Source organism: Thunnus maccoyii, chromosome 13 (genome assembly GCF_910596095.1).
Source record: "Thunnus maccoyii chromosome 13, fThuMac1.1, whole genome shotgun sequence".
Classification (NCBI taxonomy): Eukaryota; Metazoa; Chordata; class Actinopteri; order Scombriformes; family Scombridae; genus Thunnus; species Thunnus maccoyii.
The window spans coordinates 4,612,760-4,636,621 of NC_056545.1; the positions used below are offsets into that span (position 1 = coordinate 4,612,760).

At 39.1% G+C, this 23,862-nt stretch overlaps 1 protein-coding gene and 1 long non-coding RNA gene across 4 annotated transcripts in view; one reads left to right on the top strand and one right to left on the bottom strand.

The window, feature by feature from the left end:
* The window catches only part of gria4b (glutamate receptor, ionotropic, AMPA 4b), a 141,465-nt gene that overhangs the window by 85,048 nt on the left and 32,555 nt on the right, over positions 1 to 23,862 (bottom strand). The gene's annotated exons all lie outside the window — the stretch shown is intronic.
* Positions 5,302 to 6,649, top strand: LOC121910061. The gene is made up of 2 exons (XR_006099581.1): positions 5,302 to 5,371; positions 6,251 to 6,649. It is a non-coding gene; the product is annotated as an uncharacterized LOC121910061 (long non-coding RNA).

Consider the following 23,862-nt stretch of genomic DNA (forward strand, 5'->3'; position numbering starts at 1 on the left):
CACACTCCAATGCACAAACAGGTCAGAACACACACACACTCACTGCAGCTCTCTCTGATCAATGGACCAGACTTTCTGCGTGTGACACACTAACAGAGCGACGCAGCCGAAGCTCTCATGTCGTTTTACATAACGCCCCTCTGAAATCATCTCACATCGTCAATTCTAGCAAAAAATAAATCTCATGTGAGTGAATTTGTCTGAGGCGCGTCTTCTGTCTGGATCATCTGAAATTTAACAAACCATCAACTTGAGCTAAGCGATGCTAAGCTACGCTGAGGTAAGATGAGCTTTTCAAATCTGGTTATATTGACCAGCAGGACTTTGGGCAGCTAAACTGCTTTGTCATCAGTGCTCTGTGTAAATCAGTGGACGTGGTTTGATGTGGTCTAGTGCCAGTGACACACTTTTCCCTCGGTCCCCCAGGTGTCAGGCCCCACCCACAGCACAGGGCCGTTTGATGATGACTGCCCCTGACCTCTGCCCCGTCAATATATTGATCTCAACTGCACAGAACAAACTTCCATTATTAACCACTTGTTTTAGAGCAAAAACATCCGACGCCAGCTGCCGGGGGAGTAAATCCACTGAATTTTGAGTTATGGCAAATTCCTTGCACCTCAAATCATTTGTCAGCAAAACATCCAAACTTGTTTAAATCAATTAAATTTGATGGATATCAGTCCTGAGTATGTTTATCCTGCTTTATTTACAGCTTCATCTACTGTTACTACTCAAAATCCATCAATCTTTCAAACCGCAGTGCACAAAATCATTTGTTTGGTGTCTGTCACATCATTAAAATGATTAGAGGAGACAATATCTATATATATCTATTGTCTTTCTTTCTCAATGATAAAATCTACAAGATAAAATTGTGCAATACCTTGCTACTGCTAATGGTTCCATTAACAAAAACAGCTGCATGTATGAAAAACTGTGTGCATTTATGATTCGATTTCATTTTCTTTCTTTTTTTTTCGTTTAATAACAGACAATATACACAACTTTACACAACAATATTTACAGACAGTATACATATTAACATGACAGTTTAAAGTATAAAGTGCAGAAGCGTCTGACAGGGATTATTGCAAAGATTATTGTAAAGTGTTCAGGGTCGCTATGGCAGTGGGGAAGAAGCTGTGTTTGAAGCGGGATGTTTTGGTGGACGGGGATCTATAGCGCCTCCTGTGGGACATCAGTTGGAACAGGTGGTGAGCAGGGTGAGAGGGGTAAAAGATTATTTTATTTGCCTTTTTGATAGCGCGTTTGATATATAGTGATTTGACTGATACCAATGATCTTGGATGCTTTTTTAACTATACGCTTCAGTTTTTTGCTTGGGTGACTGTCCAGGCTGCTGTACCAGACTGATGAAAAACATGTTTACACAACCATAAGTATAAAGTAGATGGTTTTAAGAATTGGCAAAAGGAAAGTGGTTAAATACCTGTCCACAGTGAAACCAATCATTGATTCATTCAGGGGAAAAAAAGGGTCAGGTGATTCTAATTCATCTCCAAATCTAAAAACATACAAATTTCTTGTGTCAAAACTGAGACTTAACGCTATTTTTGGCCCGAATGGGATTCACTTTAAATGACTGAACAGGTGTTATTCTATTTCTTATCGTTGTTGTCAACAAATCTGATAAAAATACGAAAACCAACAATGTGGTAGTTTTTGACTTTTTGACTTCCATATAGTTTCCTTCTGAAGGCTGCTGCCTTGTGGTGCAACATCTGTTTCTTTTGTTGTTACTGTTGTTTTTTTGTAATGTGCAATATCCAGTGCTTCATTGCAAGTACTGTAAATAATCGTTGTAAATATTGTAACTTCTATCAGACCTTACAACTCTTTTTTTTTTAATTGAACTCGTAAATTTGTTTCCTTTTTTTAAACCTGACTGAGTGAACCGAGCAAGAATGTGCATCTCTTCTTCTCTTCATCTGTGCGTCTCTTGAATCTAATATGAAGTTTCATTTTGAAATAAAAAAAAGCTTAGTAATTTGAAACAGCTGGGAACTCTAGTAAACATGACTCCAACAGGAGTAAACAGTGCATTTGGTGTTGTAGTCAGTATTTCCGGCAGCAGAACAGTATATTTGGGATTAGAGGCTGTGTTTATGGTAATGAAGGAACATGAATGGCTCTTTAATTTTGTTAATGGAAAACCTTTAGAAACTGCAAAGTTGACATTTTAAAGTTATGTGTAGTCCTTACAATAAGTCCTTAAAATATCAATGTTTCAAAAGGATGAAGTGTGTTTTTTTCAGATTTTCACAAAGGAAGATTTTCCTATGACGTCAGTTTATTGTGTTGTGGAAACCTCCTCAGTGAGATCTGGTGACTGTGATTATTGTAACAAGCCATTTAAGATTGTATTTTCTATCATCATCAGCTCTTGAAGTGTGTGTGTGACTATAAAAAGACAATTTCACCAGCTCACAAAGAGACAAGCAACACGAGTGGAGGCCTTTTATGAAAAAGGATGAAAAGAAGAGAATGTAGCCCCTTTGTGTCCGTTATAGTTTCAACGAGGTAAAAATCAATACAGGCCTCTTGTCTGAGCTGTCCCAATGAAAAGAAACCATCACTATTTTACCGACCGTACACAGCGCTCACGCTGGGCAGGCAGCCATTTTGAACTGGATCACTGTAGCACGCAGTCACTCAATTCCCTCTCTAGATCCAACACCTCTATTGACACAACTACTGTCAGACACAATAAAGTGGCTTCACTGAGGCTCATGTTTCATTCATTTAGTAGTCAAACAGGTTCTCACTGTCAGCTGACCCACAACAGTAAAACTACCTCATATTAACACTTCTAATATGGCAATTATAGTAATTAACCTACAGAAAACTGACAATTTTAACCACCTTTAAGCTTGTGGTGTTTAAAAATTTTAAAATTCACCTGATTACAAGAACACACAGCACATTATGATTTAAAAGGAGATGTATCATACACATCTCCTGGGGCTCTACTGGAATATCTTATATAATCCGATCCGAAATATGCGAGTCAACGTGAACAACCCATGGAACAACTTTAGCGACAAAGACTATGGAGCGGACGGCAGTTTGTGGGCATGCATGAACAATCTGACTAAAGCCCTGGCTTCTGACCTGCGGGGGGGCATTTTTACATACTGTACCAGTCAAACCAGTACCACTCATGGACACACTTTCTCATTCAAGGGAATGGGAAGGACTGATACTGTACGTTCACCTCAAGCTTTGGAACTTTGACCATATTTAACATTTGACATCATAACAGTATAAAAATAACAGAAACAACCACTTTATTTTAGACTGAAATATCTTGACAAATATTTTATCATCAGGTAAAAATTTCATGCTTGACCGTATGTCTTTATAAATGTCTGCATGTTCCTACTATGGCTGATTTGACCAACACTACACCACCATGATCTACAGCCTCAGGGCCATCACTGGTTTAAAACTTTACAAGAAAGCACTGGAACCATGGACCCCAGCTAGTGCTGCACAATCCACCAAATTTGCTATTTTAGATGGAAAATAAGAAATAGAAAACACAAGCAGTCAATAAGAAAATAGAAAAAATGTTCCATATCAAATGAAATAATGAAAAAATCCTGGATCTGCAACAAAATCTGATCTCATTTGTTGATCTGTTGCATGACTTTTCCCCAAATATCTTACTTACACCAAACAAAGGAAACAACCTATACAACAGAAAACATAACCTTCTTTGTGAAAACAAAGACAGAACAACAGCTGGAACAGTTTCAATGATGACTAGACACTGACTCAGTATTTACACCAGCAGGTAACAGACAGCAGCAGCACGGATGTGCTGTATGTGAAAATAACTATATGATTCCTATGATACATATGATACACACACCTCACATCTGTATCCCTGCCGCCATTCAGTTCAACACGACACCTACTATAAGAGCATTCTGCCGCTTCCTTTCATTTGCGTATTTCAGATTGAATAAGGCGTTTGTGCCGTGTGCTTGTGTGCATTCAAGTGCACGCATGTACGCGTTTGTGCACATGACTTTTCCTTTGGCATCACACACACACACACACACAGATAGAGAGAGAGACATTGAGTCCCACCGGACATCATTGCTGCACATTTCCACATAATGCATGAATGCCAAAGACAGACCACGTCTCACTGCACACAAACACACACACACACGTACACACACATGAACACACACCCGTTCACTGTGCAGCAGCACCGTATACTGTCTGCTTGACTTTGTCTCCCACCATGCCCTGGGTTAAAGAGTGATGGTGCAGGGCGGGAGGGGAGATGAAGCTCTGCTTTGCACATCATTTACACACTTCTCCTCCTCCTCACCACCTCCCCTCTCCCCCTCTATTTCCCTCCACCCTGCCACAAAATCAGGCAGCCTGAGGTTGAATGCTAAGAGAATTAGAGGTAGTCTTGTGTGTATGCATGCACACGTACACAGAGGAGGGTGGCTGAAACCAGGTATGAGCCTTAAAACTCTCTTCAAATCACCTCATTATCTCATGAAAACATTTTTTTTTTGGTCCTATCGGGAAGGACAAACCTCGTCAACAATATTCAGATAAAACATAAGCCTGAATAAAAACAATAGCAAGAAAACAAACAGCAAAGCATATTTATGTGGTGTCTGTGTGGAATCTATTCAGCATCATATCCATCATATCAGGAGCTACTGGCCCAAGATATCAGCAAAATGTTAATATATACTGGTGACACACATAAAATCACACAGAAATTGAACTAGGGCTACACAATTACACTAAGTGCATGCTGCAGCCGGTGGACTCCTGCTTCTTATGCTGTTGTGCCTGTGGGAGAAAGCATATGACAGATGGGTAAAATACGGCTATGACCATAAGTCAGCCATACAGCAACCACCAGCACTGCTGTTGGCCCATGGCCCTCTATATATATAGTATAAGTTATACTTTTATTAAAAGAGGGGGGTAAAACACATCAGATTTCTAAGTCAAAAAACATCAAAAAACAACAACTATAACAGCTCATAATGTAGCAGATATCCTCAGAGGGATCGCCAAGAGGCACAAAACGCTCCAAACTGTGAATATTTTAAGTGCAAGCACCAAGGGATGAGTGAACTAAACTCCTTGTAAATCCTTTACCACTTAGCATCCATAAAACATGAGCCTAGGGGGGAGGAGAGAGGAGGGGAGGGAGAGAGAGAGAGACAGACAGAGAGAGAGAGAGAGAGGGTAAAAGTTATTGGGAGTAAATGGATAACAGCCAGTCAAACTGGCCAGACTTCCTGCTAAGACTTTTCTTGTGCTTGTGGAGGAAAAACTGTTGAAGTGCGGCAGGTAAAATGAGGTAAGATGCATTACTTGTGAAGTTTAGGATTAAATGGACAATCAAACAGCATAAAAATTACATTTTCTAGCCGAGTGAAACATGTCACAGTAGGAAACGCACAGGTGTAACTAATGAAATCAATGATGGCTGAATCAGCTTCAGAGTCCTTGAAGGCTCCTTTTGTGTTGTTTGCTTGTTTCTTTCTTAAATTGCTTTATTGACCGTTTTAAGCTAACAAGCACAGACAGCTAACACAGCAGGGTATTGGATGTTGAAAACAAAAACAATAATAATAAATAACAACAAACATATGGAATAAGTAAATAAAACATGTACATAAAGAAAAAAAAGCTGAATTATGATATTATTATAAAATTATCAAAACCAATGCATAAATAAAATAAATAAATAAAATAATATGAGAAAATGAGAACATTTTAAGGCACTTGTTCCCATGACTCACTAAATCATAAAACGTCCATGTCCAAAGTATCCATGGACAAAATGCTATTTAAGTTTTGGAAAGACGCTAAAAATCGTGTCTTATGAATATGAAATTTAGCAATTACAATCAAAATATTAACAATGAAACATAAAGCTTTAAAATTACATTTAAACTTGGTTACAATATCTTTAAGTCTAATCATTACAGATTGCTTAGTTCTAATGTAAATGTCATTCCAAAACAAGCCCAAAACAAATACATTACTGTCTCTGGCTCTGTTAAATGATTCAGGGTCCTGGTGCTGGCTCACTGTCACACTGTCATGGCTTACTGGGACACTTGAATAGAGCGGAGCCATTGTTAATGTTATTAGTGACACCTGTGCTTTTCCTTCTGTGACGAATCAAAATGTCTGCTGTGAAAAAGGCCTTTCGTCACAGGTTCTACTTTAGTTTCCACTTCAGGTTCCTGGAACTAAATGCTGGCGCAGCTCAGGAGGTGATACTAAATAAGGATCGTGATTGGTCACGCAGATGTGTCATCACATTACAACAAGAGCAACTACAACAAACACAATGTCTCGAAGAAATGGTTATATAACACGCTGGCACAAACAGTGCAGGGATCACAATGCACACAGCGGAGCAAACCAAAAAACTACAAAGTGCACTGGATGCCTTTGCAAGCCCCAGTAGTGCCCTGCAGTCTCTGTCATTGTATACACTCTCAAATCTTAAATCTCCCGTTCACATAAACGTGACAGGAAATTTCTTCTTCTGTTGTTGTCTGTTCCACAACTGTTTACTTCCCTCACCTATGGTATGTCTGAAATAAAAGAAATTGGGTACACATTTTATTGTTTGCCTTCAGTTTCTCTTGCAGTTTGAGTTTTAGTTCTGTGTCTATCCAACAAACCCCCAGGAAGCATTTTTTTCTCTCTTTCTCAAAGTAACTGTTACTTATAAATAACTTTCACTAACCTGGGGCTTTGTTAACAACCTCTCTGATTGTATGACTACTTGCAAAACCCAAGCTAAAATAAAATTTTCCTTTAAGGACCATTCAAAATGCTCAAACCCTAACCAACGATACTCAGAAATCTACAACACACTAAGTAACAATTAATGAGAGAGAAGAGAGAAAACAAATGGATAGAAGACCAACATTGATGGAGTTGAGGAGATGTTGAATGTGGCAGCATTTTATAATCTCTGCAGTCCTTTGCAAATTAACCAAGCAGTCAAACTAAGACCACATTTCAGTGGAGGAGAATTTGATAGACAGAATGCTGCCAAATATTGACAAAGTGTGAAAAACAGGCTATTATGTACAGCGCCAAGAGCTGGTATCCCTTAGAGACACTCATACAGAGACTTCACACAAATTAATATCTCAACTTGGATCCTTCCACCTGAGGAAAAAATCATATTAAATAGTGAAACCTCCGGCACAAACCTCCACTTTTAAAGCTTAATTAAAAGAGAAAACTCTAGCACGAATTGATTTTACTGCATGTGCTAAGTGGTGCATTACTGTATAATAGAGATATTTTCAATGTATGTGCTGGTTTGTGAACTCACTCTCTTTTCTGTCAGCTCTAACCGTGGGGTTCCTGTGACGGCTTCATAATAAAAAGCCATGTGTTTCATCAGTTAAATGCTGTTAATGTGATCTGGCAGCAGTAGGAAATGTTGAGTTTGCTTTAGCAGTAACAAAAATTGAGACTGATGTCAGTAAAATACAATTAGAAACTGTAGTGCTGGATTACATGCATGCCTCATTTCCTTAAAATCCTTTGTGCATGTGAAGGCTACTTGAACACAGGAATGGCAGACTTCACCACTAACGATGAAAACTACTAAATACAGAGGTAATTACAGGATGTAAATACATTGAATGGGTATCGTTGAGAAATAAAGAGAATAACTAGCAACAAAAACTGGGTTTGATTTCATGAAAATGTTAAGGATTATAACATTAAGGAATAATTTATGACAACTTTGGTCTTTTTTCATAGTTTTGGCCGTCATTCCTGCCAGTGATAATAACATTATTCTCACTGAGTTAATCGCTGATGAGGTTCGATTTGACATTGAGATAATCTCTTTTAATTTTTTCCATTTCTTTGTTTCCTGTAGCACTCCCCTCCTGAGGGAATCTCTGTTAAATCTTGATTTATATATTTCATTAGCACTTCTTTTTTATGACCTCCAACCAAATGGAGCTCATACTAAAGAACAGAAGAGGCAGAAAGTGTGTCTGAAAGCCTCGGCCCTTATTCACCACCTGCCTCCTCACTTGAAGGTGCCCCCCCACCTTCCTCCTTTTTCTACACAAGCCTCGATAAATATAGACCCAGTGTTCTCATGATTTTAGATATGATGCTTTATCAGCCTGAATGGGTCCAATTCTCACATGAAGCTGGAAGCTACACACTCCAACACGCACATACACACTCATGAGACACACATAAATGCCCACATGCGAGCATATCAGTGAGAAAACCAATAAGCTGCCTTGTGGCTCCCCTGACGATCACCACTGCTGCTGCTTCGTATCCGTATGGCCTGATTTACAGCGGCAGGCAGACATTTTCCTGCTCCACAGGTGACTTGGACAATAAAGCCGTGGTTCATCCCACACAAACGTCACCCAGCGGCTCTTGTACAGTCTACTGCACACAGACCTCTGCATAAGTTGTGAAAACACAAAAATAAAAATAAATCAGAAAGTAAATCATTTTTATCTATCAAATTAAATTGTGCTGTGTGTTCAACGATCGAAGCAAATACACACTTTGTTCTGAAAGTGCATTTTCTATTTCTCAATCTACATGATAAAAAAATAGTAATTTATGTGCTATAAAGGATTTGAGAATCTCAGTTGTTTTGCTATGTTTTCATGTAAAATAGCAACACAATAAATTTGACAAAGGATAAAAAATATCCTGAAATATTCTCTAAGGATGTTGATAGGTTGGTCTGTCGGTCCACCTCTATGCTCCAGAGTGAAATATCTTGATAAATATTGGAAAGATTGCCATTAAATTTTGTATAATCATTCATGTTCCCAAAAGGATGAATTGTAATGACTTTGGTGATCCTCTGACTTTGCATCTAGTGTCATAAAGTCAAATTTTATATTTGTCCAATACTGTATTTTGTGTTTAGTGCTAATTAGCATTAGCATTCTAAACTAAGATATCATATGTATATGTGTGTGTGTGTGTGTGTGTATTACATATTTTTATTGTAAATTATATCATTTATGATTACTTGTACATGTATTTTGTCTTAGCTGCTGGTATTCTTTCCTTGTATGTGAAAACCTACTTATCAGGCAATAAACCTGATTCTGATTGCTAAACATTAGCATGTTAACATGCTGACATACTGCAGCCTCACTAGCATGGCTGTAGACTCTTGGTCTTGTTATAATCCTTCAGCCTTGAATACTACATACAATTCTTTATTCTGACTGTTCTTAATGGAGAACAGACATTCAAAAAGTAACAGCTAACATCAAAACAATAAGAAAAAATTCCCTAAAAACTGACATGCTGTTAGTATTATGTATCCACTCATGAGCTCAGTATGCCCCAAACACATTTATCTAAAAAATGTCACTTCACCAAAATCCTTTCCCAGTCTGACCAGGAGTGCTGCCCTGCTGTAGCTCACATCTGCTAATCTGACCCTTTGTATAACCAATCAATGTGCGTACATGAGCAAGTGACTGATATTGCACAGCAGTGCTACTCTATGAGAAAGATACAATGCTTCACCATAACGCTCCAATGCAGCATCAGTTATGTCACACACCAACACCTGCAACTGCAGAAATGTCACCATACATGCTGACAATGGGAACAATGAGGAAAAGTAGCTGAGTGAGGTTCACAGTGCCCATCGTAAACAAGGACAGAGCACAAACACAGCCAGACACAACAAATGACACCAGGTGGTGTTTGTGTGTATACATATCGTGTGTGTGAATACTTGTGTGAGAGTGATAATGTATGACCATGTGTATTGGTGCAGCAGGAACAAGTCCATTTGTATAACTCTAATACTACCTCTACTACTGACTGAAAATTATGTTTTTCTACTATTTTTTTATGATTCTCCTATTGTGTTAATTCAAATGACAAAAAAAAAACATATAGTACTTTAAGTTTAAGGTTGCAGAAGAAAATAAAGCCAATCAGATCAGTGCCATATGTAATGTAAAATAATTCTATATAAAAGGCTCTCCTGTGTTATGGAATCAGTGGTGGAGGATGGGGGCCTGTTAGCATATAAGCTAATGGTTTATGACTCACTGGATGGTCAGAAAGCACAGCCTGGGCCTGGGGGAAGAGCTGCGCCAAGAGGCCTCCTCCTGCCCAGCTAAGTCAGGTGGCTGCTGGTCTGCTGTCAGTCCTGGGGCCCAGCTTGGAGCTGCACCATGGGGCCTTGACTGGCTACCCACAGAGGAATATTATGGCTAATAGGATCTGTTTTAGGTCATAGAAGTGCACACATGAGCACACATGTTACACACACATGTGGCACGCACACACTGAGACGTCATGGGAAAGGGCGTTCAGAAAGAGGAAGCACACTGGTTGAAGAAACACACTGCTTCACTGATTTTTGAGACAGCGTATCCAGCCACACTCACACACACACATGAATACTGAAATACAAACACACACACACACACACACCAACATGCATGCACTCATATACACACTAGCAGAGCCGGGAGATTCTTGGTCTGAGGACAACAGTTCTTTTTCGGCTGATGCTGTCAGATCCACTCATCCTCAGAGATGCATGGAGCTCACTGGAAACACACACACACACACATATATATCGGGCCTTCCTCAAGCTCTGTCTTAAGAGTAACGGAGCAAACAGTGAGAGAATAGGATTTAGGCAAACAAGCAGATGAATATTCATGACATGCAGTGTGTGTGTGTGTGTGTGGGGTGAGGGGAGGTAAATCAAAACTATGAGTCAGGAAAAGGAGGGACAAGAGCCTGAAAAGGTTCAGGGCAAAGAGAGGACAGAACATAGAGACAGGGCAGTACAGACAGTGATATCTCTGTAGCCGTAACACACCAGAATCCAGACGCACTCGTTTCCTCCATCCATCGCCGCGGCTTCACACCCCTCCTCCCTATATGATTCAACCTTCCTCCTCACTCTCGGCCTTTCAATTACATCACACTCTCTGCATCCATTCAAGACAGCATTATTAGTGTTAATCCACCCAGGTGGCTCTTTTTTAAAGAAGAACTTGAGATGCCGTTGTCTAAGAAAGTAACAAGAAAGAGCAGGATTGTGTTGATTAATTAATTCTTGCCTTGCTAGCGGCAAGGCTTAATCATAGTGATGTCCTTCCAAGGTTCAATCTGTCAATTCATCCTTCCATCCAACACTTTGGTGAAGAGAAAGATATCTTAAGGACAATTACAAGACTCCACAGAGGATGACTCATGAACCCTATTCATCCAGTCAAGGTTTCTCTTGAAAAACACTCTGCTACATAAAAGGTTATCTGGCAAACTAATTTGCTCATGTTTATATTTTTAGACCCACTCCTGATGAAGAGTTGTTGATGTTGTTGGTTCTGTCTAACACCTTCTTAATGAATCTTGCAGTCTTTATCAACTGTTGTTACCATCTGCAAGTCTGTTGTTATTGCGATATTGTTACAATGGAGAGTGGCAGCCAATAATAAGTTTATAACTTTAAACCTGCCCTAATTAATATCTATATTATATCTACAGTATATAATATTAACAATGGATCAAATGACTATTCTGTGATGTGAAAGGTGTCACTCGTAGTGACAGATTCACTGAGAATCATCATAAACTCTGCAGTTCCTCTCAGATCTACGGAGCGTTTTAGAATCTTTCAAGCTGACGAAATATCGCTGGTGAACATAGTGGAACATTTAGCAGCTATACTGTTGGGTAGTTTCATAAGGCAATGCAGCATATATGCTTTGCATGTGTAGCATAGTTTAAAATGAGCATTTAGCAGCTAAAGAGTCTGAAGTTTTTCTCAAGAGATGCTTTAAATCAAAGCAGAGCTAAAAGGAGACTGAATATTGGACTCATCAGGTGGCCAAAAACACGACGTCAAGTGATAAATTTGTCAATGTCTGCTGGATGTGTACATGGGCATCTGTTTCCTAACATGTTCACTATAAATACTTTAAAAGGTGATGATATATCAGATGTGTTTTCAGCTTGTTCCACTTCACCAAAGCGGACAATTAAAAAAAAAAAAAATCAATTAATGCAGCTTTAAAAACATACCGCTTTATTAATATTAACGTAAAAGCCCTGCAGCTTTTGTGAGGTCAGACTATTAAAGACAATACAATACAAATACCATTACGACTGCAGCAAATTACCATAGAAATGAGTTGACACCTGTCTGACACAGTGTCAGCTGAACATTAAAAGCCTCAGAAAGATCAGATTTATTCCAGGGCTGTAGTAGTAAATTATATTAAACCACACAGGTACATTTTATAAACTGATAACTGAACATTGCCTCAGAGATACAAAACAATGTGTACCATTAGTAAATAAAGTGTTTCATATACATTTCTAGGAATGTGGTCAAGTCCCACCACTGCTGTCACACAGCTGACATGTTCTGTCCTGCCACTACCTTGCTCTAACCACTGTAGAGATATTTGTCCTATTTTTAGAAGCGCTGAAAGCAGCTCAGACAAGCAGAAAATATCAAAAAGCACACAATATATTTGCAGAGTTACCCGGCAAAGGCATGGAAGAGGGAGGAGGAGGACGACAAGCAGTTATTTACAACTTAAAGTAAGCGTCAACTTGGATTGCCTGGGAATGCCAGGAGGAGCTTCCGCCTCTCCGCTGCTTTTTATCAAAGAAGGAAACTGCTTTATGTAACAGTTTTATGCAAATTCTGTATATTGTCATGATGTATACAAATCTGTCTGTGGAGGGTGTTTATGGGTTTACATTACAGCCAATAACAGGTTGTGCAATAAGATGTGTAACAGGGTCATCGTTTCAATCACAATGACAGCCAGAAAGACTCACGCTGCTGCTGCTAGTGTTAAATGTATGCTTGTACTACACGATGCAATCCTATCTCTTCCACTTTGCTATTTCTGTATCAGCTTATGTCAAACAAACTGACACGAACTGTTTGAATTTCAATCTCGATCCCTCTGAAGGGATCCGCATGAGACTTATGACGAAAATCAAAGAAGAAACAAGCAAACAAATATGTCTAAAAAGGGAGAAATGTTTGTTTATATTGCAAATCATTATAATCCAGTAGCGATACAGAAACACCACATCAATGAGCACTTAGAATAATTTAAGTGAATGCAGAAAGTGATTAATTTAATAATGAGATGCTTTCACCCTTGGGTGGTGAACATAGAAGGTCATGGGGTGAATGAAAAAGACGTCAGCCAGCAATGACCTTCAGGCTCACCAGCGCTGCTTTCTCTCTCTCTCTCTCTCTCTCTCTCACACACACACACACAATAACATATGCATAAGCACACTTTAATAAATGCCAGAGTGTGTGCATGGAAGAGACAGAGAGACTAAAACTAACAGACATAATGATAAATATGGAAGGAAGCAGAAAATATAAAAAGCCTTTTAATTAAAAATGCATAAATATATAAGGTTGCAATTACTTTACATATGATAAGGAGGTAATGCTCATTGTAAAGAAACACAATAACAATGTTAACATGCAGGTAATGTGACATGTTCACCATCTTGATTTTATTGTTCTAGTATTTGTTAACATGGACATTTGCACTAAACAGTTTGTTTGTTTGTTTTCTTGTTTATTTGAATCAGCATCAGTTGCTGTATCACAGCAGCCAGTCTTCTTGAATACACAAGGTGACAATACAAGTCAACATCACCCAAGGATGATGGGAATATTATTATTTTTGCAGGTATTTGGTCATGAACCAAAGTACTGAACAAACTGAAACTGTGACCTGATGATGGTGGCAGATGAAAAGTCAGAGGATCACTAAAGTTATAAGGATCCATCCTTTGAAGACCATGAATAACGGTACAAAATCTCATGGCAACCCAAGTTGAGACTTGTTATGCTAGATATAAATGACGAAGGATAAATGATAAAGGAATTTTCTGTTTCCCAAGGATGCACAACACTATAAAATGCTGCCTTAAATATATTCATCTTTATTACATTTACAAAGAGTACAACGTCTCTGTACCTGATAAGGAGCCAATTTGGTCTTAAAACGTTGTACTATTTGTAAATTTAATAAGGATACATATTTTTCAGGGAGTATTTTACATTGTTGCAAGTCCTTTGGAACCACAAAGTATCTAAAGTGTTTTGGACTCAGCACCTGGGCTCAAAAGTTATTGTATCTATTCTGCACAAGACTAAAGGGCAACACACACGGGCAGCATGAACGCATGTCAAATACCATTGTAAGCCAAACTCTGCAGCATTTCGATGTCCTTGACTCACCAGTGCTCTATGTTCTAGCTTTAATAAATGTCAATTATTTTTAAAAGCAGCTATTTTATCACACTCACTCCCAGGAACATTACATCCATGTCTGACATGTCCTGTGTGTGTTATGGGGGTCAACTGACAACCGTGTGCACTTAGAAGTCTACAGTACAGTGGCTTTGAGCTAAATGCGAATGTCGGCATGCTAACATGCATAAAATGATATATTGTTGAGCATGTTCATTCTTGGTTTAGAGTGTTAGCGTGCTAACAATTATTGATTAGCACAAAATACAATGCCATTAGTTTTACCAATCATAAACCAAAGTATGGGACATATTATTAACGAATAATCACAATACATCCTCCAAATTTCAAGGCAATCCATACTAATAGCGGGCCACCATGCTGTGAATGTGAATAAAAAAATTGTGACTACATCCTCTCAGAGAAACATTACACCATGGTCATTACACCATGTCTGATTCTGAATGAAACACCAACTATCAGCTTCACTTAGCACTCTGACCCTTTGAGAAGAAAAACCTGAGAGGTTAAAGGTGAACCACAAAGAGCGAGGAACAACAAACCACATGAGAGAGTGAGCTTGAATGAGTGTGAATGCGAAGGACAGACAGAGATAAAGAGAGACAAGAGGAAGTGGTGATTGAGTGACAGTGCTTGGAAAGCATGCTTCTATTTAAACACTGCCACCAACTTGCAACCAGATGGGAGGGTTAATGAGGAGAAAGTCATGCCTGAACACGACGCCTCAGTGTCGGGCCGCACCAACGGGGAGCGCTGAGAGACCCAACAGGGAGTGTGTGTATGTGTGTGTTTACAGTATGAGATGTGTGTGATGAAGGATTGAAGGTTGAAGCTAAAAACTGCGTCACTGGCAAACACCATCTGGGTGCTCAGAGGAGCATGGACACCCAATCTCTCTCACACACACACACAAGCACAGTACTGTTACTTGATCCTTAAGAGTAATTGTTGAAAAAGGGAAGACTTCCTGCGTTTCTCCCGTCGCTCCAGGGGCTTAAACTGACGACCCAACAAGCTGCAGGAGTGCTCACATACACACAGCTACATCTCACTTTCACTGTTGTTGTTGTGAAATATGCAGTGAATGTAAAGTAAAACACCATGCATTATTAAAACTTGGACCATGAGTAATCCAAACCCCCGTGTTGCATTTACACGCCTCACAATGCAACATGAATTGTTTTTTCAGTAAAAAAAATCACTGCACAATCAAAGAGGGAGCTCTCACCTTGAAACTGAGAGGCTGGCCAGTGTTGTGACACCATTACATTTTTTTTCATGCACATATCCTATCTATATTTATAGTCTGGGGCTCTAATGGAGGCTCTACTGGAATATCTTTAATGTTATTTTTCATTTCATTTCATTTCATTTATTTGTTCCGCTCATGTCAATTCACAGTTCCATGCATGATTGCATGGGTCTCAAGGTGAACGGTACATCAAGTAAGAAATGAGACGATGGCTTGAAGAAGAAGAGCCTTGTTTTTGTTGTTTTCCTTCCTATCACACACATATATTTATCACAATTTATATCCTATTTAAACTCTTTTTATTGCACAAATTGAAGGAACTGATTGGATTACATTTCACTGTGATTGTACCTTATATGATTACATGTGACATATAAACTTGAGCTAAATGAGCTAAATTGATTGATTTATAGTTAAAAAAAACTCCTTATTTATCTTAAATTGGCAGTTTATGCAGCCTGTTTTAGCTCCTGTCTCTTTAAGGCCCCCCCATCCCGATGAGCCTACTCTGTTCTGATTGGTCAGCTTCCAGAAGCTGCCCCTCGGCAGACTTCCAGCAGCTCTGGAGGCTTCGTAAACAAACAGTAGTAGTAGGATTTCACTTATTCTTTTTGTTCTTTACTCAGAATGGACACTTCTCAAATACATCCGTACATGTTTGAGCCCAAATCCGCTCTGTAATATGCCAGTGGACAACATAAACAACCGGTGGAACAACCTTAGCAACAAAGACTGCCATTTTCGAACAGTCTGACGTTCGAAAGTAGATGTAACTTTGCAAACAGACCGTTCAGAGCAGGTTGCATATAAATTATGTAACCTTTAATGAGTGTTTGAAAAGGGTGCAATACAAGCACCGACCGTATTCACCTGACAAACCCTGTCGTTAAAAAGATTTAAACTTTTGGGGCACCTTGATCGTCTAAGGATTAAGGAGACATCCATGAGCCATAACAGACCCGGTTTGTGTCCAGGCCTAGGACTTTTCTTTTCTTTCTGCGTTCTTTCTGACAGTTTTAAAAGTCTCTAAACTTTCAGCAGCACACAGTTGTACTGCAGCCACAGAGAAGAGTAAAGGATCTTCTCGGGATATAAAGTTGGAAGTAGGCTGGAAGTTATCAAAGCTACAAACCGTCCAGTCTTGCAGAACACTTTACTTGGCGCCTCTGGAGGGTATACATGGCAAAATGTCACCATCTATCCTCACAAGGATATTTCAGTTCCAAAACACACACTGTATGGGCCTACGAACTCCATCAGTCATCCCCTGTATTTTTCTTTCTTTCTTTCTCTTTTTCTGCAGCTTTCTCTCCTCCCAGCTGACTGTGACTGTGTCTGATCCCAGCAGCCCATACCTGTCTGCCCTCTGTATTTGTTCTGCCACTAATGTAGTCTCTTTCCCAATGTAGAGAAGAGATGACACAGTGGTGGGTAACTCTGGTCCTTTGGTCTCTCTCCTCCTCTTGCTATTGTTACACTTCAGTAAAGCATAGTCCAGTGATTTGGTTCAGCCTATTTAATTGCTTTCCTCTCCCAAGAAGCCTTCCTGCTGGCCCAGACAAGAGAAATTCATACATCAGATGATTGGGGTGAGACTTGTGAGGTACAACTGTGGTATTTCACAATTCTTCACAAAAATAATCCACTTCCACAAAATTTTCTGATGCCCACTTACAGCTCGCTGACTCTGAGCTGATTCCAAGTAGCCAAAGGGTAACCAGTTAATGACTATCCAAAAGTGATCAATGATAGACAATTACAGACAGACAGGACCCGTCTAGTGTCCAAATGTTAATAATATGGTGAGCTGTGAACACAGGCAAAGACTGTTAGGCAGAAAACGTTGTGCTATACATGCATAAGACAACAGGAATAAGGGAGAGAAAGTGTATAAAAAGAATTAGAGGTCTTGTTAAGTTTTAAGTTCTGAGCTATCAACACAATTACTATCAATTATCATTTCTGAACCGGGTGTATTGTGTCACCATCTGGTTTTTGTTGACCAGGCCTTTAAATCAGAATGTGATAATCTGTGGTATCATCTGCTGGTCTGCAGTGCCAAATGTACCTTCCCCTCATGCTGGTTCACCACGATTGGTTAGAAATATATCCGCTGCCAGGAAAAATGAAGAGTTGACTCGCTGTCCAATTTTTTTATATAATATTATTTTTAATCTTTAGGCTTGTCAATCCAAGTCTGAAGAAGACTGAAATCCTGAGTCATGAGTCATTGCTGCTGAAGTCAAAGTTACAAATCTTTTTTGATCTTGACAAGTCTAACAGTCTAAAATCATCAAATTGCTGATTCAACTTGAATTTCAAGTCATGTTTCTCGAATGCGCACCGGTCAACTCAACAATATTCCTTGATGAACGGGAATACTAAAGCAGTCAAAAGTGTGTGATTTGCCTATATTTAGCGAACAGACTCCAGCACAGATGCAATCAAGCATCTCCCACCACCCACTGTTGGTCAGAAGAGTGACCCATTATCCAAATTGTTCACAATGTGAAATCACAGATAGGCATTAGATGGCCAATGAAAAATAATGGGTGCTGACTGTGACTAAGGTTCAATGTACCTCATTTAGCCATCCAAAACGTCAAATAATCTTCAAATGTGACACTTTTCTTCACAATGTGAAATGCTCCTGCATGTTGTACCAGCCCCCCAGCGTCCTCTATCATGCGAGTCACCCTTCATGCACCAAGCTACTCAAGTAGATCTATCTTTATTGGTATGTGCTGTGGAAGACAGCTGGACCTCTTCATTTCTTTATAAATCTCCATTGGAGCCAGACAGCGGCGACTCTGACCTCATTACAGCCAGTAACAAGCGTTATCAACATCATTTGTGCTCAGGATTTATCTTCTTCCTCCCGTTACTCCCTTGTTCCTTTTGCTGCACAGCAACAGAAGATGCTCACGCTGCACTGAAGCTGAGGTGCTGAAAAGCATGTTTTCACCACAGAGTTCAGTCTAGGATAAATGAAGGCCAATGTGATTTTACAAAAAAACAAAAGTTTGCCAATATTGTAGCTTATGTTTTGCATCATTCGTTGAAGTCATTTCATGCCAAAAAATTAAACAACACTACAAGGATTTAGGATTTTCCTTTGGATAACTACAGAACTGAGATTTACATATATAATATTGCAGAATAGACAATAGACAATGTTACCTGACTCACATTTGAGCACTTCTATGGCTTGGATTGGCATGAAACTCTCCTGGTTAAATTGTCAGTACAAAAAATGAACAGATGCATTAGAAAATATCTGATTCTTTAGTAAAAAAAAGTCAAAGTTACAAGACTGGGTAAATAAAGATTTTGGGGCAGGAGTTGACTACAACTCCTGAGGTGCATTTCAGCAAGAGAAGTCAATCACTGAGCTTAAAATATAGTCATGTGCACCACTAATGGCGAGCACAAGCCAAAGATTATGGTGTTGAGAAAACCGATTTTACAATCTACAGCATTTTAATTTCTCTGTCAATTTTGAGTGTGATTTCTCAAAAACAAAGTCGAAATAATTGAAACTGGTGGTCATTATATAAACCTATAGGATTGTTACTTCATCTGGGAGGGTCCAGTGTCTCTATGTTAAGTAATATTGAGGAGATTGTTCAAAGAAAAATTTGAAATGGGAATACAGAATGGGGAAAAATACTTCTGCAACCCTATATATGTAGTAATAATTTTGGGTCCACTATTTTGGGTCAGAGAACTTCACTAGTCTACTAGTGTTTTGCCATTTTTTGTCTGAAACATCAGGTGTGTAAAACTACATTTACAGCACATTTTACATTTCATACAAACTGTCATCCAGAGCCATTTAAATTGCTGCCCTGTATTCAGTTTTCTTGCACTGCATCGGATGAAATAAAATATTTGGGGGACTTTAAGGAGAACTTCATGGTCATTCTCCATGTGGCTCTGCTTTATGTAATATATGACTTCAAGTACAAAGGTAAAGGAAAACAAGCAGGAGATCACGTCACAACAGGGAACCTGAACTAACCTACAGTATTTAGTGTATGTGACACCAATATATCTGCAGCCCTGCTACATCACTAACCTCTGGGGTCACTACACTGTATTACTGTGTCACTGTGATTTAGCTGCCTATAATTTCTGTTTTTCTCCACACAGAGGTTTCCAATTCATCTCAAAATGGAGGTAAAATTTTCGTTAAGCTCTGATAAGTAAACCGCTAATTACGCCTGAACAAGAGCTTTTTCTATGTAATACAAAGTTAAGGGACAATTTCAAAATGACCTTGACAGTATCTTTTTTTTCCTGATTATATTTTGGTCCTTCTGTGTCTTTTTGATCTTCCTCCTGATTAATATTTAAATCAAGACATTCCTTAAAAACTGTATTGACTTGACGTTCCCTTCCTGACCTCTTGCTCGGAGTTACATGCTGCATTTTGAGTTTACAAAATGATCCTTAAATCCAGATCAAAGCTTTGTGTAGTTTCTAGAAAACCTCCCAGCTTTCCTTCACAGCAGAGCTACAGCACAGGGATAAAAATTCACAAAAGAAAAGATGAAAATAAAGGTTTGTATCTTGTGGCCCTCAAATGTATTTGATGTAATGTCTAGTGTCTAAAGAATTAATCCAAAATGCAAGGACACTGTAGGACAGGACAAAACATCCTGGAGGTTTACTGCTGACTGAGGAAAAAACAGATGGTGACTTGGCCAGCGAGAACAATGTTCAAACACAGTCATATTTTTTAGTACAAAGATAAAAAGCTTTCCTTTTATGGTTGCCTATAGTGCCCTTTTGTCTTTTGTATAGCCCATGGAGAGGTTGTTTTGGATTTGTTGTTGCAAGAAGCTTTGCATCTGCCGCATAAACAAATTATTGAAGTTCAGGTGCAGTTTTCAGTGAACAGTAGCCCTTCAGAGGAGTGATGCACCTGCAAACTGTCACTGAAATCGAGACAAAGAGTGTGTTGTGAGCGTCAGCAGGTGAGCTCGCTGTCAGTGTGTGTATCATTAATTAAAACTGCTGGCTGCTGTTTATTTATTTGTTCAGCTCTGCAGCTCACTGCCGAGTGGTTTGACTATTTAACTTAGTGCATTTCTGAATAGTTGGTGTACCTGGGAAATGAGCGACAAACAAAGGATTGAAAATTGAGCAGGTGCGTTGATCAGGTCTGAACTTGATCCTATGGTTTGGTTCAGGAAGCCCCTCACTAATAATACACATTTCCAAAACAGATACTTCTGTACTGTATTGATTATATTTTGTCAAATAGACAGATTAGCTTATATATGTACACCATAGACTGTGTATAAAGATAGATGTAATGAGGTGTGACCCATTGGTTTGCATTGGAAACTGGTTTGAAGCCCAGCCCCGCTACCTCAGACCGAAGTTAACACTAGCTTACTAGAAACATTCAATCAAGTCACACTAACTTACTGAAGGATTGGGGACAATAGTCACAGAGCCAGGGAGCATAGCGGGTGAGCCAACTGTCAATCACAGATGTCAGTCAATAAACACCCACACAGCAAACATCAAAGCTACTATAAGTCTTCAGATCTTATTAATGGAGCAATAATTTATTACAGGGCTCAAATTCAGTGACTGAAACCATAATGACTAGTTGAAAAAAGGCATCTCAAGGTGTGGTAATTGCCACTTAATGCACACATAAATCTGTAAATGTAAATAAATTCTGCAAAAAAAGGTTTGTTTTGTTATTGTCTCTGATTTTTAATACTTAAATTCATACTGTGTCCTGTTATTCCTTTGCTGCTCTGACAACCAATTTCCCTGCAGAGATCATTAAAGTTTCCTCCTTTTTCATAAAGTAAACAGAAACTGTGAGAGGAGAGGACACCTGACTGGATTTAGTCCAACATCGAGCTCTGGAGTTTTGTGCAGTAACAACACAACCCTATTCCCCCATTGCTACCTATCCAAATCAATGAGAGTGTATGTGTGTAGGTGTGTGTTTACATTTTATATTAGGCTCATGGTGTCCAACCACATTAGAAAATATCTCCTCTCTGTCCTCTCTATCCCCTTAGCACTTCCTTCTTAACGTCACTCTCTCTCTCTCTCTCTCTCTCTCCCTCCTGCTCTGTGTTTTTGTGCCTATTATCTTTCAGTTCCATCAGTCACCCAAACAGACACCAACATCTATCTGAACCATCTAACAAGGATGCACATCATCAGGGTGTACTGCATTTAGTCTGTACTCAGACTCAGACTGGTTAGATATATCTGACATGAAAGCACCTTTAACTCTTGCCAGGAATGGCAATGTCTGTCAGTTAGATCAGACCGAAAAATATCTAAAATTATTGAATGGACTAACACAGAGTTTTGTGCAGACATTCACAGTCCACAGAGGATGAATCATAATAACTTGATAGCTTGACATTTATGGGTTTTAGTGAAAGATCTCAAAAGCTATTTGATAGATCACCATGAAATTTGTTAGAGATATAATCGTGGTCCCCACAGGATGAACTATATTAACATTAGTGATCACCTGACTTGCTGTCTAGCGTCATCATCAGGTTGAAATTTCAATTTGTACAGTGCTTTAGTTTTGCAGATATTTGGTCATAAACCAGTGACAATCAGCCTCAGCTGTACTTTGTGCTAAATGCTAACTACTAACCGTTAGCAAAGAGGCTGAATACAAAAATATTACCTGCTAAACATCAGCATGTTAAAATAGTCATGTTAACATGCTAATAAAAGCATTTCTGTAGACTCTTAATTCAGACAAAACACAAGGAAAATTTTCACCTTGCGTCATTTGTGCAACTTTGCCCGCTGGACTATTTATGTTTATTCACTACAAACAGCCAAAATACCACCTGTACGTTAGCTGTAAGCTAGCTAGCAACAGACAACCGACCATATCTGTGTATTCAGTTCTGACTGAACTCAGAACTCACCAGAGATTCTGCTTATTTCTGTTATTTCCCTCTAGTCACTCTAATCTACATTGCTCTCTCATCTCTGTACGTTTATGAACCAGATTCATAAAGCCCCTGGATAATACGCGCTATTTTTTCATAAAGTTTAACTCACACGTGTGTCAATTTGCATCTACTCGTGTCTTTCCATTGACTGTATATACAATCACGCCGCCACTAAAATTCGCTTCTCATGTTGTCTGAACACACAGTTACTCCTGTTAAAGAATGATATTGATTGAATGGTGTAGATCTTGACAGTGTTTCTTGAGGACATAATTGGAGGATAACTTGGTTAAAGAGAAAACCTGAGTCTCTTTCTCATATATTTGTTCATTATGACTATTGGTCATTAGTGTGTCATCACCTCTTTGTCGAGATTTGGGAAACAACAATGTTAATCAGGGCAAGAAGCACAAACCTCCAGCAGCTTTCTGAAAAATTTGAACCAAGCACTTGTCCAAGACATTATACACCTGGAAATTCTTTTAGATGTTGTAGTGAACTGTATAGCATAGCCAACCCACCATCTGGTTAACTTGCCGGCTGAATTAGAAGCCATATTCATGCGTGCATGGCGACTCGCATCCAGTTAAGCCTATGCTCATGCTAGAGAAGTAGTAACAAAGTTTAAGAAGAGAAGACGTCTCTGTCTGCAAGTCTTTCAAATATAAAATGATGAGACACACATCGTGCTGTTTTCATTGACTGATACTACATGATAAAGATTGCTCTACAGCATCAGATAATTGCTCGACAACTACTTTCTTGTTGGCTGCAGCAGCTTCAGAGAGTTTTGGGGGAATATCTAAGCCTATGGAAGTGCAGCCCTAAATATAAAACCCTAGTTGACAAAGCACAGCATTTGCCTTTAAGTGTACCTAGTAGATGTATAAAAGGAGGTTGTTGAACAGACAAACACATTCCAAAACAAGTATTTCATGCTGCAAGACACAGACAGACACTCGTATACACAGCATCAAACAGCTTTTATCTTAAGCTTTTTTGCTAGACAGGGGTCTTGCATAATGCAGGTGCAAGGAACTTTGGATGTTCTTCACCAGGAGAAGCATCATCTGGCCTATCTGCCTCATTAACCCACCCTCAGCTCCCCATGGAGACAGGAAATAACACTGGGAGGAGGGCAGGATGCATGAAGTGGTATGAATGATGGGCGTTGTGTGTATTCTTGTGTGTGTGTGTGTGTGTGTGTGTGTGTGTGTGTGTGTGTTTGGTTGACAAAAAGAAAAATGGGGCAAAGGAGCTCAGGGAAAATCGGAAAGAAATGATGTAAGGAGGGAACATGA